Source organism: Podarcis pityusensis (assembly GCF_964106645.2).
Source record: "Podarcis pityusensis genome assembly, chromosome: 7".
Taxonomy (NCBI): Eukaryota; Metazoa; Chordata; class Lepidosauria; order Squamata; family Lacertidae; genus Podarcis; species Podarcis pityusensis.
This window is the reverse complement of record NC_138031.1, coordinates 49916821-49936877: the sequence shown is the minus strand read 5'-3', so window position 1 is coordinate 49936877 and position 20057 is coordinate 49916821. Positions and strand designations below refer to the sequence as shown.

The 20057-nt window shown below is 39.4% G+C and overlaps 1 long non-coding RNA gene across 2 annotated transcripts in view; it reads right to left on the bottom strand.

Annotated features, from left to right (window-relative positions):
- Positions 1–2120: 2120 nt before the first annotated feature.
- The window catches only part of LOC308481690, a 140739-nt gene continuing 122802 nt past the window's right edge, over positions 2121–20057 (bottom strand). The window contains exons 4-5 of one of the 2 annotated variants that reach the window (XR_013988811.1): positions 15286–15411; positions 2121–4279 (exon numbers count right to left, since the gene is read on the bottom strand). This is a non-coding gene — a long non-coding RNA (uncharacterized lncRNA). The remainder of the gene's footprint in view (positions 4280–15285; positions 15412–20057) is intronic. The other variant, XR_013988812.1, reaches the window with a different exon arrangement.

Genomic DNA, 20057 nt, shown 5'->3' with positions numbered 1-20057 from the left:
AAGATAACTATTAGCATGTACGCAGAAATCGATTTCAGATTTGAAATCAGCATTGAAAGAACATATAAGAACAGCTGAAAAATCTCATGCAACAGAAAATGGAAAAAAAAATTGTTCCCCAGTGATCTGTCTGAAGTCTCACAATATTGGGTATTCAGCAGTGCAGGGAAGAACAGTGTCTTTGATGTAGAGGAGAAGGTAAAAAATATAGTCATTGTTTTGCAAAGAATTATAGGATCAATCACTGGGGAACAACTACCTGAACCAAAGGCATTCATTTTTGCAGCAAACTGAAATAAATGAGTTGTTTATATTAGATACATGATATAAAACCAATGCAATATATTAGAAGAGAGTTATCTCATTATAAAAACCGCTGCATGAAAATGCCAGGGGAACTTCATTTGACCTTCACTGGTTTCTTAAGTCCCCAAGATATGCGAGATAATTTTGTTTGACATTTATTTAATGACCAGCTTTGATATGCAACATTCACTTGGCCAATGGATTATAAATTGCTTTTGGAACATTTGTGGGAATTTACTTTTGTTAAGAGGCATACACAATTGAAATTGAAGCTAATATATTCATTACTAGAAACTCAAGATCATAAAGCTACAGAGAGATAGAAAGCAACATTTTCATCTCAAGGCCTTTGGGGAAGAAAAAATAACAAGGAAATGTCTTTGTCGCTATTGCAGACTATAGTTTCATCATTCTTTAAAAGGAACTGCAGTCAATTACTCCACTCAAGCTCTTTCTGCATCTCTTCCCTATAACTTCATGAACTGAGAAGAAGGCATCAGAATGCTGCTGGAATGAGATAAAGAAGTTCTCATTCAGGTCAAAGCTGCAAGATGCAGCAAAAGAGCAAGAGAAATTAATGTGTTACGCCATCTTACAAATGATGCTTGTCTGGAGGCTTACGATTAATTTATAACCATTTGCCTTGTTAAAAAAACACATGTCACATGTAAATGCATAGAAAGATAATAACAAGGCTGCAGTTCTTTAATCATAAATACTGTGATCTGGATTCTTTTCTAATTTCCACAGTGATAGTGGTAGAAAGGAGGAAGAGGGACAGATATTGGATTACAATAATTCAAAGATCTTTAGGAATGGTGCATGCTAAGCTTTTTCTTTTTGGCTTCCCAGACTAATGTACCTCAAATCATTCGTGTAGACTGCATTATAACAAGATAACAGAGGGCATCTGTTTAATCAATTTGCCTAGGTTATTCTGAATGTGGTATTCAGTGTTCTGCAGAATTCTGAATAGTATGTCAAGGACTGGAGGGAGGACTGGATAAACCACAGGGAGAGGGTACAATTGGCAGACAAAGCCTCTAGGATATGGATGCAGGATTTCAAACATACCCTCTAATCCACGGAAGTCCTGCCCAACAGCTATGCTGTACAATTTGGTTGGCACTGTCTGCTTCTCAGGGCGGGCTTCAAGCTAAAGGTAAAGGGACCCCTGACCATTAGGTCCAGTTGTGGCCGACTCACTCTGGGGTTGCGGCGCTCATCTCGCTTTATTGGCAGAGGGAGCCGGCGTACAGCTTCCGGGTCATGTGGCCAGCATGACTAAGCCGCTTCTGGCAAACCAGAAACACCGTTTACCTTCCCACCGGAGCGATACCTATTTATCTACTTGCACTTTGACATGCTTTCGAACTGCTAGGTGGGCAGGAGCAGGGACCGAGCAACAGGAGCTCACCCCATCACGGGGATTCGAACCGCTGACCTTCTGATCAGCAAGTCCTAGACTCTGTGGTTTAACCCACAGCGCCACCCGCGTCCCTAGGGCTTCAAGCTAGATGAGCTCAAACAAAGCTGTTGGGCAGGACTACTAAGGATTAGAAGGTATGCTTGAAATCCTGCTTTTGTCTCCTTAAATTGCTTCCCTACCAACAGTGTTGTGTATGTGTCTCAACTGTATAAGATCTTCTACCTTTGGTCAATTCTATTGCCTTTTTCCCTCCACATGATTGTCTTAGGCACATGTGAACCTACAATTGTGTGAAGAAAGCACCATAGGAAACACCAGAAGTAAGAGCCAAAGTAGATGTGAAATAAAATACATCTCTTATGCCTAGGATTTTGTTTTGTTTTTAACAAATGCCTAGGATTTTGTTTTGTTTTTAAAATGCAAATAGGAGCAGGTGTGTATGGAGAGGGAATGTAATAATTTCTTCCCTGCTGCAGTCCTGCCAAAAATCCCTCCAATGATGCTAGTATTTGCCTTGGGAGGAAATCCCCTGCTGGCACACCCCACCTAGTTAATATAATTTAAATATTAGATTACTGCAATGTGTTATACATGGGGCTGCCACTGAAGAAGGTTCGGAAACTTCAGTTGGTGCATAATTCAGTAGCCAGGTTGTTCACTGGGACAAGATGATTTGAGCATATAACACCAATCCTGGCCGACTGCACTGGCTGCCAATTAGTTTCTGAGCCCAGTTCAAAGTGCTGGTTTTGACCTATAAAGCCTTAAATGGCTCAGGATGGCAGTACCTCAAGGATTGCCTTCTCCCCACATGAACCAACCCCGGACCCTGCAACCATCACCTGAGGCCCATCTTCGTGTGCCTTCTCCACATGAGGTCCAGAGGGTGGCAACATGAGAATGGGCTTTTTCTGCAGTGGCTCCCTGTTTGTGGAACACTCTCCCCAGGGGAGGCTCACTTGGCACCATTATTATATATCAAGGTGCCAGGCAGAAACTTTTGTCTACAACCAGGCCTTTGGCCTTTAACTTGTTATTTTATCGTTTACTTGTGTCCGACTCTTCGTGACCCTATGGACCAGAGCACGCCAGGCACTTCTGTCTTCCACTGCCTCCCGCAGTTTGGTCAGACTCATGTTTGTAGCTTCAAGAACACTGTCCAACCATCTCGTCCTCTGTCGTCCCCTTCTCCTTGTGCCCTCCATCTTTCCCAACATCAGGGTCTTTTCCAGGGAGTCTTCTCTTCTCATGAGGTGGCCAAAGTATTGGAGCCTCAGCTTCACGATCTGTCCTTCCAGTGAGCACTCAGGGCTAATTTCCTTAAGAATGGATGCGTTTGATCTTCTTGCAGTCCATGGGACTCTCAAGAGTCTCCTCCAGCACCATAATTCAAAAGCATCAATTCTTCGGCAATCAGCCTTCTTTATGGTCCAGCTTTATGGCCTTTAACTATCCGTGGCATTTAGAAGTGGATGGGCTGCATTCAGTGCATTTTCCCTCACTTGGTTTTAATGTATCTGTGTGGATCTTGGTTGGTTGGTTTGTAAGACACTCTGGGTTGCCTTGGACAAGATAAAGCAACTAATAAATTTAATAAATAATATTTTTAAAACAAACAGTAGGTTAAATGCAAGGATGCATTTAATATCAGATCTAGTTTAGCTCTTAAGTAGCCATTTGCACAGCAGTATACTTTGAAATGGCTGCAGTTCTGGGAAAGGCTGGCCGAAATAACTAGTTCAGATGATATGCCCCTTCAAATGATTTATTTCTGGATATTATTCTTGTGAGGAGCACAAACTGGAACAAATTGTTAAAGGCTATGTCTGTACTTGTGACGGACTCACTAATTTATCAGTACAGCTTGTGATGTAGCGCAGAGATTGTCAATGGGGAACTTAATATTTCTCACTCTTCTTCAGAGGGTTACTGTAATGTGAGGCAGACCCATGTATGATTCTGCAGTCTGGTACATAGGCACCAGTGTTTGGAACCATGACATAAATCTCCAAGGATACATTGCCAAACACCCATTTATCCACTCAAATGAGGACTAGAAACAGTTTTGTGAAAGGAAGGAAGGAGGAAAACAGAAAAGCTTGGGAGACCCCAAACTTTGTGCTGTAGGCCAGGCACATGCAGAAAGCTGGCACTGCTTTCAACTCAAAAGTGTCTGGCAACAGTGAAGAGAAAATGGGCACATCATTTCAACACTGCTGTAGATCTGCTAATTAAAAAGAAGTGTACAACTGATGGCAATACAGCTGCCCAAAGTTAATCCATTTTAACAACATAGGGAGTGTTATGACACTCAACCTTTTGCAGCATGTCAGCTGAATGGATCAGAACTTGGCAGGCACTGCTAGAACCTAATTTGCTGCAATGATTAATGTTTTCTTCTACTTTGCTCTTTCATATTTGGTGTATACCTGTGAATGTATCATAAATCAGAGCTTATCTGTCATGAACCAGAGCTTAGCAGTCTTCATTCTTCAAAAATCCAGTAATCACAGGAATTGGCAGCCCAATCCTCTTGCTCTTTAGCTGTAATGAGGCAAATAGCAGTGTATTAGCTGACTCCCTTCTTCCCGATATATAAAAAAAATTCACACAGATGGCAAAATCCTACATAATACATTGTGGTTGTACAGCCATATTTCCTTGCAGTTTGGGAACTGCAACTGGACAATAAAATATTGCAATTGGACAATAAAACATAGTCCATGCAGTACAGAAAATGCCACACACCAATGTAAGTAAGTAAGTAAGTAAGTAAGTAAATACCTGAGACCTCAGCAGTTAATTGTGCACTTAAATCATACTGGTTGTATCAACAAGTGTTGCTCAGCTGATGGTGTAGCTTCCATTAGCAAAATGGGGAAGAAAGTCATTTTCAGCTATTTCCTCACCTACCCACCCAGAACAGATTTAGGGTGGTACAGGGGCTGCAGCAGGGAGAATTAATTGCCAAAAATTGTTTACCATCATGTTCTGTTGACAGAAGCCTTACCACCAGACAAACAACACTATTGGACACACCCCTATTCTAAACTTGCCTAAAATCTCTATCTTTACTCTCAGGTACCTTATTATGTTTGGGTACTTTGATTTAATAAAAGTTCAAACTGATAGATACACAAGAAGCGGGAAAGTTTTTGAGAAGATACGAAAAAGACCTGGGTAAAGAAAAAGAAAGATCTGGAGGAGAGGAAAAAAACGTGGGAGGTGGGAGAGGGAGGGGAGAGAAGGAGGCCGAGGGAGCGGAGGGGGGTGAGGTAGAAGCAGAGGAGGAAGCGGAGGACGCGGGATCGGGAGAGGGGGAGGAGGAGGAAGAGGTGGAAACTATTGGAAATAGAGGCACCAGAATTTAAATCGGAAATTAGGATAAAGTGCAATTAGTCGAAATGACCCTTAAATTTCTGTCGTGGAATGTGAATGGTTTTAATGAAAAGTCCAAGAGAAATAAATTTGAGAAAATCATAAGGAAAAAAAATATTGATGTGATTTGTTGCCAGGAAACACATGTTGCCAAAAAACACAAACATATTTTAATAAATAAAAAGTTGGGAATAGAATTTATCAATTCAGACTCAAAGAAGAAAAGAGGGGTGGTAACTTATGTGAAAGAGAAATTGGAACCTAAACTGATATGTAAGGATGAGGAAGGAAGAATCCTAGGAGTACAAATCAACTACCAGGGAGAAAAATTTAATGTGGTAACGGTCTATGCGCCAAATACAAACAAAATGGAGTTTTTCAAAAAATTGGAACAAGTTTTATTAGATCTAGAGAATCACAAATTGATTCTACTTGGAGATTTAAATGGAGTGCCAAAACCGGAATTAGATAGAAGCTCGAAAAGGAAGAACTTAAAGCAAGGGAAACTTCCGAGATCGTTTATTGACCTTGAGGAAAACTTAGATTTAATAGATATATGGAGATTCAAAAACCCCATGACCAAACAATTCACACATTTCTCAGAGCCGCATCAGAGCTGGAGTAGATTGGATCAGATATGGATATCAAGAGAATTAACAATAAGAGTGTCGAAATGTGAGATACTACCCAGAACACTATCTGATCACAACCCAATAATATTACACTTAAACTGGAAGACCCAGGGTATCTACAGATGGAGAATGAATGATTATTTATTTGAAAAAGAAGAAGTGATTGATAAGGCTAAAATTACTTTAAAAGACTATTTTGATTTAAATATTAATAAGGAGACTAACATGGATATAGTTTGGGATGCCAGCAAGGCAGTGTTAAGAGGTTTTTTGATACAACAAAATAGTCAAAGAAGAAAGGCGAGAGAACAAAAAAAGGAAGAGCTAATCACTCAATTGAGAGAATGTGAAAAGAATTTGATAGAAAAGCCGAGCGATGAAGGGAACAAGCAACTGTATAAGATGATACAAGCACAATATTCAACATTAATAAATCAAGAGGTAGAATGGGGAATTAAGTTAATGAAACAAAAATTTTTTGAATCTGCAAATAAAACTGGAAAGTTCCTGGCGTGGCAGTTGAGGAAAAGAAGAAAACAAAATCTTATTAATAAAATAAAAGTAGAAGACCAAATCTTGGAAGACCCTAATGAAATAAAAAAGAGCTTCCTTAAATTCTATGAAAACCTATATAAAAGAGAAGAAGAAGATGAAATAGAAATGGGAAAATATCTAGAAGAAAACAGAATCAACAGTATATCGGAAGAGGAAAGAAATTTATTAAATAAACCCATAAAAACAGAGGAAATTCAAGAGGCGATAAAGAGGATGAAACTGGGGAAAGCCCCAGGCCCAGATGGATTGTCAGCCAAGTATTATAAAGTCCTAGAAGAACTTATTACACCAGTGCTATGTGAAGTAATGAACGAGATTTTAAGAGAAGGAAGAACACCAGCGTCATGGAAAGAGGCATACATTACGCTGATACCGAAACCTGACTCGGATAGGCTGAATATTAAGAATTACAGACCGATTTCACTATTGAATAATGATTATAAGATCTATGCAGATATAATGGCGACTCGACTTAAAAAATGCCTAGTTAATCTTATCCATACCGACCAGGCTGGTTTTTTACCCAATAGGCAAATAAAAGACAACATAAGACATACAATAAATATCATTGAGTACTTAGAATGCAAAAACGAAATCCCTGCAGCTTTACTGTTTATTGATGCCGAAAAGGCATTCGATAACGTATCCTGGCGTTTTCTTATAAAATGTTTGGAAATGACAGGGATAGAGGGCACATTCCTGGAAGGAATAAAAGCAATTTACTCACAGCAAAGTGCTAAACTAATTATTAATAATAACTTAACAGAACCCTTCGAAATCTCGAAAGGTACTAGGCAGGGGTGCCCTCTGTCACCTCTTCTGTTTATTATGATGTTAGAGATAATTACAAATAAGATAAGAAAAACTTCAGAGATACGCGGAATAAAAATAGGAGTGAAAGAATACAAATTGAAAGCTTATGCTGACGACCTTATGTTGTCTTTGGAGGATCCAGAAGAGAGTGTCAGTAAGGTGTTAGATCTGTTAGAAGAATTCGGAAAACTATCCGGTTTTAAATTAAACAGAACAAAAACTAAAATGTTGATTAAAAATGTAGAAGAGAAGGTAAAAAACCACCTTGAATCTCAGACTGGAATTAAAGTAACCAAAAAAGTAAAATACCTTGGAATCTGGTTAACGACAAAGAACATTAATTTGATGGAAGATAATTATACAACCGCATGGAAAGAAATAAGGAAGGACTTAGATACCTGGAATAGAATAAAGCTATCCTGGTCGGGGAGAATGGCGGCAATAAAAATGAGTCTATTACCGAAACTGCTATTCTTATTTCAGAATATACCAATAATCAGGGGAACATCAATATTCAAGGGCTGGCAGAAAATACTTTCTAAATTCATCTGGCAAGGAAAAAGGCTGAGAATTAGATTCAAATTACTCACAGACCAAAGAGATAGAGGAGGATTCGCAGTCCCAAATTTAAAGTTATATTATGAAGCCTCATGCCTCTGTTGGGTCAAGGATTGGATTATTATAAAAAATAAAGATCTGCTAGATTTAGAAGGATTTGATTTAAGATTCGGCTGGCACGCTTACCTATGGCGTAATAAGGGAAAGATCCATAAAGGGTTTTCTAACCATATCTTCAGAGGGCCATTACTGGAGGTGTGGGAAAGAAATAAAAAATTATTGGAACAGAATACCCCTTGGTGGCTTTCGCCAATCGATATCCTGACAATAAAAAAAACAAATATCGAAGGAGAAAGATGGACCTACGAAGATTTATTAGTAAAAACAGAGACCGGTTGGAGGATTAGGCCATATGAAGAAATAAAGAACAAATTGACAGGTTGGATCCAATTTCATCAAATCAACTCTATCTGGACCGAGGATAAAAAAAATGGGATAAGTGAGAAAAAATCTAGATTCCAGATTGAAATATTAGAAAGTAAAACAAAACTCCTATCGAAAATGTATAGCCTGTTGCTCGAATGGGACACCAAAGATGAAGAAGTAAAGGAGGTAATGGTGAGATGGGCAATGGACTTTGGGTATAACATAGAGTTTGATAAATGGCAGGCACTATGGAATAAAAGTATGAGATTCTCGGCATGCACAACACTCAGGGAAAATATGTACAAAATGATGTACAGGTGGTACGTAACGCCTGTAAAACTGGAAAAAATATATAAAACTGGTGATAAATTATGCTGGAAGTGTAAGATTAAGGAGGGCAATTTTTATCATATGTGGTGGTTGTGCGAGCCTATTAGAAAATTTTGGGAATCTATTTACAATGAACTAAAAAAAATCTTTAAATATACCTTTATAAAGAGACCTGAAGCCTTTTTGCTGGGGACAATTGGAGAGGAAATCAAAAAGGAAGATCAAACACTCTTTCAGTACGCGACAGTGGCCGCCAGAACTCTAATAGCGCAGAATTGGAAGACACCAAGAATCCCAACCATAAATGAATGGCAATTGAAACTACTCGACTATCTAGAATTGGCAAAAATGACACAGAAAATAAGAAATCAAAAAGACACAAAGTTTAATAAAGATTGGAATAAATTCATGGCATACATGGAAACAGAGGTAAAAAAAACTAAAAAACACAGTAGGTGTGATATAACACTTGTGATGTAAAGAATTTTTTTTTGAGGAAAAGAAACTGCAGATAGAAAAATTTTATAACACATTCCGAAACCAAGATGAAGGGAAGTCAGTCAGTGTTGTGTGTTATGTAGTTAATGTAGTTAATTTGTTGTTGTCTTATGTCAGGAGTATATATATATTTTATATATATGTATATTTTTCTTTATTTAGTTTTTTTTTGGTGTGAATGTGTTGTGTTTGTCTTTTTTGTTTGTATGGTGTTATAAAATAAAATTTATATTAAAAAAATAAATAAATAAAGGTTGTCTTTTCTTTCTTTCATTGCAATGTTATTCTTTGTCTTTTGAGGGATGCCTGAGAACTCATTTGAAACAAAAGGCAAATTATAAATCTTCAGATAAATAGGAATGGATATTTTCAGGGAATTTCAGAATGACTGTTTTGCTAACAATTACTAAGCTTCTGAAGCTCTGTACACTGCACTTTTTTCTAGGGCAAAAAAGCATTGATGTCATCCTTATAATCTGACCTTTCCTTGGTCCTGGTTCAAACAAAGTACTACAAACTGTTACGGCCTATTTCTGACACAGGTAAACATGATAATTCAAATTCTTGTGGGCTTGATTTTCTCAAGGGTTTTTCAAGAATCCACATGGAACACTTGAAGACCCCATTCTTACCGTATTTTTCCGTCTATAAGACGCCTCCTATTTGGGGGAACCCAGATTTAAGAAAATGGGGGAGATGCATCCATGCATAAGACGCCCCCTAATTTTTGACATTTTTTTGGGGGGGGGAACCTAATCTTATACACAGAAAAATACGGTACTTTTTATTGGAAGCCACTTTTCAGACTTTATGAAGAAAAGTGGGCTAACAGCTTCTCAAGTAGATGAATAAATAGACCAGTGCATAAATGAGGAATCTATGACTGAATAACTGCTGTCACTCTGCTGAGTTGCCTTTGCCAGCAAGACTTGGAAAACAAGTTTTTCTACAACACATTGCATTTCATTGTCAAGCACAGATGAGTAGAATATTCAGTAGAAGGGTAGCATATGTTAGAGGACTATATTGCTACAAGAAAAATGCCTTTGAGCAGAGAAATCATTTTTAAAAGTTTGGGTGGGGGGAAGAAAGATTGTTCTGGATATGCAATGTTGCTGGCACAGAATAAAAAGAATCTCCACCTGGTTACTGTAATGGAAAATGAGAGATAATGCCAAAGCATGACAAGATGTGTTTTTCTCTGACATGTGCCTGGGAGGAAAAGGATAAAATTGCATGCTATAAATAATGTCTCTGAAGTGAGTGCAAAGTAGTTAATCCTGCCTATATTTCATCTTTAACCGACCTTGGAATAGTCTATGCAAACTAATTAATCCGAGTAGTTTAGGAAAGCTAAATCTTGAAGGCATGTGATGCCCCAGTAAAATACTACTGGATTCTGCTATTGTTGTACAGAATGAATGGTGCCTCCTAGTTTGGCTATTGCTTAATTCAATGAGCTGTTGATAGAATATGACATTCTTTTTTATTCAATACTTTATGACAAATTTCTGTGTCGCTCTTGGCAGAAAACCTTACTGACATACCTTCCCTGAAGACTTTCAACCTGTAGGCCTGACTTGACCTTGAGGTCAAGAAGCCTTTGGTATTTTGCCCAATGCCTCAAAACAGGTTATTCCACACTTGTCTTATTGCCAGATGCCAATAGAGACACTATCAATGGAGAGGACTGTAACTGAAGCATGAAGTCTAGAAGAATGTTTGAGTGATTGCAATCAACTTGCTCAACTTAAGGAGCACTTGAGCATACAGTCATACCTCGGGTTACAAACGCTGCGGGTTGCGCATTTTCAGGTTGTGGACTGCTCCAAATCTGGAAGTACTGAAACGGGTTACTTCTGGGTTTCGGCGCTCGCGCATGCGCAGAAGCACAAACTGATGTCACGTGCATGCGCAGAAGTGCTGAATTGCATCACATGCATGCACAGACGCAGCGCTGCGGGTTGCGAACGTGCCTCCCGCACAGATCACGTTCTCAACCCAAGGTATGACTGTATATATTTTAGCCCTGGCCACTTGTTCATGCCATGCACTCTTATACCAAAGTTCCCATTTATGTGCTCTAAATTCACTAAACCTGAGGAGGGACCAATGTAGCTACAGAGTGTACACCTGGCTGGGTCTATTTTACATCTAATGTGATCAGCTGCAGTTACTCAGAATACCATCGTCCATTGTAGGTGTGTCTATAAAGAAGGTGGGGAAGTCATTTTTATGTCTATTGATACTTATGTCTAAAGGAGCTTTTAAATTTACTCCACCTCTTCTGAAGGCATATGGTGAGATTCACCTAATGAGCCCTGTCAGCATAATCCCTGCACATGGACTTCTGCTTGTGCAATGGAGCTTTCCTCCTCTCCTCCCTCTGCATGCCCCCTCCTTTTGGCTTGGCGGGGGGGGGGGGGGGGTTGTGAGAACTCTCCAAACAGCCCATGGAGAGAGGAGAAGAAGAGTGTTCTACTGGCAACCTGAAATGCTTGCCAGAATTTTACGGAATTCAAACTGAAAATTGAAAATTTTAAAGAATTCAAATTGCAATACAATAACATACAATATAAGAAATAAAAGAAGCAATTAAAATACAAAATACAGCATCTAGCACAGTAGGCTGCAGTTGCTACAACAGGAAAAAACACATTAAGTGGTCTGCCAAGATCCTCTGCAATTTTGAAGTGGTCCTTGAGGAGAAAGTTTTGGAACCGCTATCCTAGACGTTTGACATTTCGTTATTTGACTCCTAATGTTAAGAAATATTTTATTGTTGGATCCTCCTTCCTTTAATATCACTTACTACTAAACAACACAGGAAAGACAGAACACCAGGACTAAAAATTGTCTTCCAGATGTACCCTGTAGTCATGACCAAAGTTGCTAAACCAAGGCCCACCTTGGAGACCAAAACCAAAATCAGCAACAATGGGGCCAGCAGTTTCCAGAATATTAGCAGTACTTATTATACCAAAGGTACCATGTTGGCTAAATCTGTTTTAGGGCATTTTGTGGAATTAAAATGAAAAAAAAACAACTCCTGGAGCCTGTTGTCTGGTGTGGGTGGGGAGGAAGGAAGGTGTCAGTGCAATGCTGGGCTTTGCCTTGCTGTTGACAGCTCCTAACGATGTTTCACCCCTAAGCCTATATTAAAGCGGGGTGGAATCTGCCCCCTTCTCACCTTTAGCTACATTTCTGTAAATATGACAGGGTGGTCAAGAAGTGACAAGTCAAAGTGGAATGTCAAAAGCAGCTGTAAAAAGATGCAAAACCACACACAAAAATGAGAAAGATACTGTTGCTCATCATTCTTAGCAGCTGTCCTCATTTTCATAAGGAGCCAAAAAGAAACCCACAACAGTGAGTCATCTCACATTTGCATCCTTAGCAGTGAAGGATGATAATTTATAGAATTACCATTTTGCATTCTGCATATTGAATATGGAACAACTTCCAGTCACTAGTTCTAGTCCTTCTTCGGTTCTCACATATTAAAGTGGATTAGAATCTCCACTATATGTGTAAACGTGTGTTCAAATGATAACTGAAATCCACTTTTTCCTATCCTTTGAGTTAAATTTTACAAAGAGAATAGCTAAATCACATTAAAGGGAAATTAAATGTGATTAACTTCCATCAGGTTATATTGTAGTAAGCAGGCCTACCACTTGATCCTATACATGCTTAGTGAGGAAGACATAGGTCAGACTCTACCTTAATAGTGATTACTCTCAAGTGTTCATAGGATTGAAGCTTTAGTGGGTAAAACAGATTTATGGAAAAAGTAATCCTTTGGTTTGACTATTAAGAAGTCTGTAGTTCTATACCCTACCCAATGACAGGAAGAAGGACCCATGACCTACAATGGGAGATACATGGGGCTGAAAAATTATATGCTTACTTTTGACACAATGTGCATACACTAGAAATGTGGTCTTTACTCCTCAGATGGGCGAGGTATAAATAATAAATTATTATTATTATTTGTATGAACTTATCTGATTATCTGTTTGATGAATGGGCATTAATGTTGTACATTTCCCCATGAATTAAAAAGGAAAGAATAACTCAAATTTGGTCATGAAGGTCAGTGTTGCCAGCTTTACAAGTGAAGATGTACTGTTTGTACTATTTGTTTCAGCTGTTGAATGGTTAGCCAAGTAGATAGTCTATGACAGGTGCCCCTTTGAGTTTGGTGCCCCAGGCATCTGCATGGTTCATCTATTCCTAAATCTGGCCCCGAACATCCTGTCTTGCTCCTTCAAGCAGCAAGCTGATAGGGCACAATTATCCCCACAATATCTGAACATCGTGAGGAAAACTCCTGGAGTTGTTATGGAAAAGATGACACCTCATTAATGAAAGTCTGACTCACTCTGTAGGTAAATTCAGAAGCAGAAGGAGACCATTCACACTAAGTTGTACATGGCACCAGCTATTATTGGTATATCCCAGGACAAACAGCTGATGCAGCCACATCCTTAGAAGATACTAACAATAGAAAATGAGCAACTGGGTTAGTTTCATGGCATCCTACATTATGCAACTGAATGTCGTGTTTTTGTTGAAAACAACTCTTCGTATTGTATCTCTCAACAAAGTATGTTTTAATAAAGCTTAATATTCTTGTCTGCATGCTTTTGGCTATGCATGGAACTTGTTTACGAAAAATCAAATGCATTTTGAGGTAAAGTGAGCACTTTTGCCAACATTTCCATGGCTTTTTGGCTGTTGTTGTTCTGATGTGGGAAGACCTCTTGGCCGCGGGCATAATCTCCCACTTTACATACAGCTGGCAAGTGAAAACAATATCAGAGCATCTCCGTGACACATGCGGCTTTTATATGGCAACCCTTTATACTTTCCTGCAGTTTCCTTTGAAAATGCTTAGAACAACTGTGTCTGTTTCCTTTCATTAAGATTATGTGTTGTTTGAGCCAAAAAAACAGGACAAAGCTCATTAATTCTGTTCAAAATTGCTCCGCCCTCCACACACATTGTTTGGCTGGATACCTCTGTCTCTAAAAGGAGTTTTATCCACTAGAAACCTGTAATGTGTTATCAGCTATTAATTGGAATGTTCCTTGGAGTTACAGGAGATAAAGAGGCTGTTGATAATAGATTGGCCCAACATCACATACATTTTTAAAAAAATCACATTGTCAGTTGCTATTAGATAGGTCAGATCAGTTGAGCTGCTGGATTTATTAATATTATGCATGGATCCATCTCCCTTCATTTACCCAGAAGAGATAGCTTCCATAATTATGGCATTTCAGATTCATTAAATTTATTTCGGCTAGTCTTGTCTCATCACCAGAGACACCTATGAGAATAATCACTTCATACATTTCTGTATTTTGATAAATATTAACCCTGTTAGATCACACCAAAGGCCCATCTAGGGTAGCATCCTGCTTTCACTGTGGCCAATGAGATGCCTATGGGAAGCCCTCAAGGAGGTCCTGAGGGCAATATCACTTGCCCAACTTGTGAGCTTTATCATACTGCCTCTGGCATAAGTACGAGAACATATCTATCATGGCTATTAGTCACTGACAGCCATATCTGTTACAAATTTGCTAAACCCCCTTTAAAACCAGTAAAGTTGTTGTCCGTCACATCTTGCGGAAGTCAATTCCATAAGTCCACTATGTGCTATGTGAAGAAGTACTTCCTAAATTTCCAACATTCAGCTTCTACTACTATGAGGGAATCTGCAAGGTTGCGGCTCTGGACACTCGTGAAAACTTAATGTTGCTTAAAGGAAAATGCAGGAAAGACATGAAAAACCAGGTGGGCTGCTCACAGTAAGGGCAAAATCAGACACTACTTTAACTGCCTCATTAGCTCCCAGGCCTGGATGCTTTAGCTAAGAGGACAATTTTTATCAGGGCCACAGTGCACAGAGTGGGGAGGGAGGCTGAATCTTTCACTCCTAACCTGTAATTTCAATCACACACACGCTGAAAGTAATAGCCATTTTTAAAAGCTCCCAATGAAGCCAGGCATGGTTGCTAACCACCCAATAAAGAAAAATACTGTTTGTCCCATCCTGCCCTCCCACATTTTTTTTTCTGAAATAGAAGAAGTTATAGAACAGCACAATCTCTCATGCTTAACAAAAGTGTGTTTATGCATGGGTTGCTATATTTGGAAATAAAAAGACCTACAGGTTTCAGTAGATTGGATCTTCCATCAAGTGGGGCAGAATAATATATTTTAGTTTTGCCACCTGTGAGTTAAACCAATTCTCTATAACTGAAGGTCTGGGAAATGTTACTGAATGTTGTGTCTCTCTCACTGTGTGTGAGTTAACGAATATGTGTTTTATAGTCTTTTCTCCCTCACCTTCTCAGGCTCTGCCGTTCCTTTAGCTTGTAATAATGCTAGTAACTTCACCACCCAGGTCTGGCTCTCTGTTTTTCTCCAAATAATTTGTGTTGATAAACTCCAGTTCCACTTGACAATTTACCACTGGAAGAGAGAGAGCGGGGCTCAGCCTTTCTGAATGACTAGCATGAAAGCAGCACATGAAAGCGATGTATGTCATCAATGAAAGTGGGCCGCCCTGGCATTTTATTTCCTTCTGGCATTAATACAAGTTTCTAAAGAGTTAAATATACTTTATTATATGCTGCAGGCAATGACTGGTACATAAAGATCAGACCACATGGTAACCCCCCCCCCCAAAGAAAAACCCTCCTTCGGGGCTGCACATTTGTTTCTAATTTGGTGGTTAGCAAAAATGCTTCTATTTATGCTTCTCATTAAGGACCATAGTGCTTCAGATCCAGGAAGATGAGGGCTCCTTCCTTCCATTACATTTTAAGAAAAGCAGTATGGTCTCAGAAATACATCACTTTTCTTCCTCTTGCTCTCCCCTCCCCACATCTTAGCACACTTATTTTCAAACCAGCCATCAGTAGCCAAGCTATTAGTGAGTCTGTGAGAAGTGAGTCCTGTTATTCCATTGGTCCTATAAGCAACAACTAACAAGATGGGATAACAGCCCTTGACAATAGTTTTCCAAACATTATCTTTAACACTATGAACTCATGGCCCAGTTATATACTCCAAGGTACACTATTAATGACATATAAGAGGTAGCTAAGGACCCCACCACCCCTTTCCCACCAGGAGCTGGTAGAAAAGGCTGTGCCACTTTGCTCCAGTATTAGGACTTGGCTTTGTGTCCATCATGCGAACCATGTACTGTACTAACTGTACTAGTTAACTGTACTAACTATGGGATTTCTAAACATTTTTCACAACACCTGTTTGACCTCAGACATTGGGGGAAGGATGGAAGAGGAGGCAGGCCCACCGACAAATTATTACATATAGCATTGTATCCAGTGTTAGTTTTACACAGAGTAGACCCATTGAAATTAATAGGCATGCCTAGTTTTCATTGATTCTTTTCAATGGTCTACCCAATATCTAATAGGTTTTCATAGCAGCTTTTTATATCAGTAAGTGCTCCAGACAGAAAACTGTTGTAAGTGGAAGTATAATATTGTTTAGGTGGTACAGTGGTACTAAGCATGCATGTGGCTCTGCCTCACTTGTCTAATGTAGAACACCATGTTAGCCTCTGCCCATCTGGTGTCATGTGTGGCAAAATTGGTGGCTTCATTGGACATCTAAGACCAGTTGATACAATTACTCCAGAAGAAACTGTATGAATAATGCTAGATTAAAAGTATTAAAAGGTACTGCATGTACGTATGTCTTCAAACCTTTATTAATAATGCATTTGTTTTTCTCTGAGCAGTTATTATTATACCTAAGATTATCTGCATTTTTGTGACTGTTTCATGAGAAAAATTAAGGCTGGGAATGTCAGATTATCTGTAAACGGAGGAGTTTCTTGGGCTGGAAGAATGCCAGGGATGAAGGAGTCTAAAGCATGCTTGGATCAGATAATCAACATACAGAGAGTGGGAGGTAAGCAACAACCAGATACACTTGGCAAAGAGTTTTACAGAATTTTATCCTCTGACAACTCTTTCTTGCTGTTTGGATCTTCAGTTGCTCTACAATATGGTTTTCTGCTTTCTAAAATCAATTACATTGTGTGGTTCTAGGGTGGAGATTGGGAGATGTCATATACTTCTCTCTTTCTCTCTCAACTTAGGGATCAGTTGACAGTGGTTTGTAAAAAGAGTTGGTGCTCTCAACGGGTTTGGAAAAGAATAAAGAGAGACAACACCCAGCACTGGAATGGAAATAGGCCACAGCTTCATTAAATCCCCAAACAGTTTGGCAATAGAAGGCAAGGACCCAAATGATGGATAATGAAATGGGTGGGGCAGTGACTGAGGGCAGAGTCCAATGCAGGGAATTATTGCTCTTATCCAGTCTGGGTGGAAGCACTTGGTCTCAACTTACTTTCGAATTTCAGAATAGAAAGTACTGGAACAGAAGAGAGAAGTCCTCACCATTCCCCAAATCTAGTAGTCAGAGCCCAGCTCTCCCCTTCCCTCCTGGAAAGTAGAAAGCCTCATTGGGGGCTAAGGAGGACATCAACCAGCTTTCTCAGGATGGATGAACAGGAGTTGAAAAGAAAGGACTCAGCCTTGTTGCCTTGTACCAGGCAACACCTCCTCAGGTGGGAACAGATTCCCCTTCCCAAGTGCAGCGCATGCCTGCAAGCTTCCACCACAGCACAGGGATTTCACAAGCAACCTTGCCACACTTCGCCTTTGAAAGCTTGGCGGGTGGGTGCTGAAATCTATTGGGATAGCTCCATAGGTCCTGTGTAGTCCTGAACTCCTTAGACTCTTGAATTTTAAGCTCTGTTTCTATTCTGCCTAATCAAGCCCTTTTATTGCCTAGTTAGAAGTTTGAAGTTGTTATAACTTGATGCTTGGTGCTGAGCCTGTATTATGTTTCTAGAATAAAGATATCTTTCTTACTACCAGGTAAGAGTCGCAATCATCATACTTGAGGTGGGAACCAGGACAGACCCCAAGAAGCAACAGCTTTCTGGCATTGTCAACTGACAGCCATCCTCCATCCATAGTGATTCTTGTGTAGTACTACTGGTCAATTGGCAGGGAGTCAGTTGGTGAGAAGATGTTCCCCGAGTGACTCTTTGCCTTCTATAGCCTGGGAGCACTTGTAGGAATGTAGCTCTTGCTCATGTCCACCCCCGACAGACAAGATTTAGGGACAGCCATGTTCCTCCCCCCTCTGTAAAAACAGTATATTGTCACATAGCATCCATTCCTAGAGGTATTCTCCCAATTTAGTTTGATTGTACACCAGTATCCAATTACATAACTTCTGACTGGAGATGAAACATTAATTATGAGAAGAAGAAATGAAATGAAATATGAAGCATGTATCATCAGAAAGTGCTCATATATGAATCTTTATAGATAATATTAATTGTCATGTTAAAGATCTACCAAAATGTTACAATTTTCATTTTTTTAAACATTGACAACTTTTGACTTTTTCAAAAAAAATTCACAACCAGACATGTTCACAGCTATTCCTGAAAGCCTTCTTGCACTGTTGTGTACCTAAAGTATGTCTCAAATCAATGTTAAGTTTAGAAACTTACTATGGCAACAGGGATAGGTATAGATTTTTTTTTTAAGAGCATTAAAACGATGCAGATATCATAGAAGCTTAGCAAGAGAATGTTTAGTTTTGTTTTAATTTCAGAGAATAAAAATATAAACAAACTTTATCATACAACTGCCATATTCAATGAAATTATTTTATATGATAATTTAAGATTTCTGTATTTGGGGGACCTGTAGGCCCTTCATGTACCACACACCCTATATACCCTACATTACTGCCCCTGGCTGGTAACCTAGGCTGTATCTACAATGACCTTTTTAATGTTATTAGAACTATATTAGCTATATCATTCTAAAACGTCACAGGAATACTGCAAAAAAAAAAAAAAAAAAGTGCCTTACCTTAAACGTTCCTTCAGAACATCAGTTTCCTTTACTGCCTGGTTCCTGGTTGCTCTGCAGTGCCCTCTGGTGTTACATTTTAATAACACATTATAGTTGTACAGTGGTACCTTGGGTTACATACGCTTCAGGTTACATACGCTTCAGGTTACAGACTCTTCTAACCCAGGAATAGTACCTCGGGTTAAGAACTTTGCTTCAGGATGAGAACAGAAATCGTGCTCCGGCGGCGCGGCGGCAGCAGGAGGCCCCATTAGCTAAAGTGGTGCTTCAGGTTAAGAACAGTTTCAGGTTAAGAACGGACCTCTGGAACGAATTAAGTACTTAACCTGAGGTACCACTGTATCTTGGCTCCCGAACGCCTTGGGAGTCAAACGTTTTGGTTCCCAAACGATCAAAAACCGGACGTGGGTGTTCCGGTTTTCAAACATTCTTTTGGAAGCCAAATGTCCGAAGGGACTTCTGCGGTTTCTGGTTGGCTGTAGTAGCTTCCTGCAGCCAATCAGAAGCCATGTTTTGGAAGTTGAATGTTTTGGAAGTCCAACGGACTTCCGGAACAGATTCTGTTCGACTTCCGAGGTACGACTGTATTTTAATAACACATTATTAACATTACCAGCAAAACATAATGTGTCCATTACATTTTGAAAATTGTTCCTTAATGTTATAAACCATGAGTGTAGACCCACCCCTAATATACAGACTTCGAGCCCTGAATACAGTGCTGAAATGGTGCTGAAGACTCCTCAAGCCAAACCATATTTTCCTCCGCTACTGATCCAGTCTACTCAAACTGTATTTCTAGAGTAAAGATGACCTATGTCCCAAACCCATTCACTCCAGCTATGCCTATTTTTCCACCATGCTGCTACTGCCTGGTGTTCTAATATTTCTAATCTAGATACGGGCCTGGGCTCTCAGAGCATGAGACAAGCCTTCTTAGGAAGCCACAACCATTGCTAGAGGAGGTATACGAGACTTGTGTGTGTGTTTTGCCTAGTTTTGTGTGTTTAATTTGTATGGGCTCTGATGCAGAGTATTTATATTTTTATTTATAGGAATTATTTATAGGTCGCCTCAAGGCAGCTTACACAGTATTAAAAAAAACCACATAGAAAAAGAAACTTACAATAGCTGTGATATTAACTATCCTTTAAAACAGAGGCCAGCTAAAACAAATAA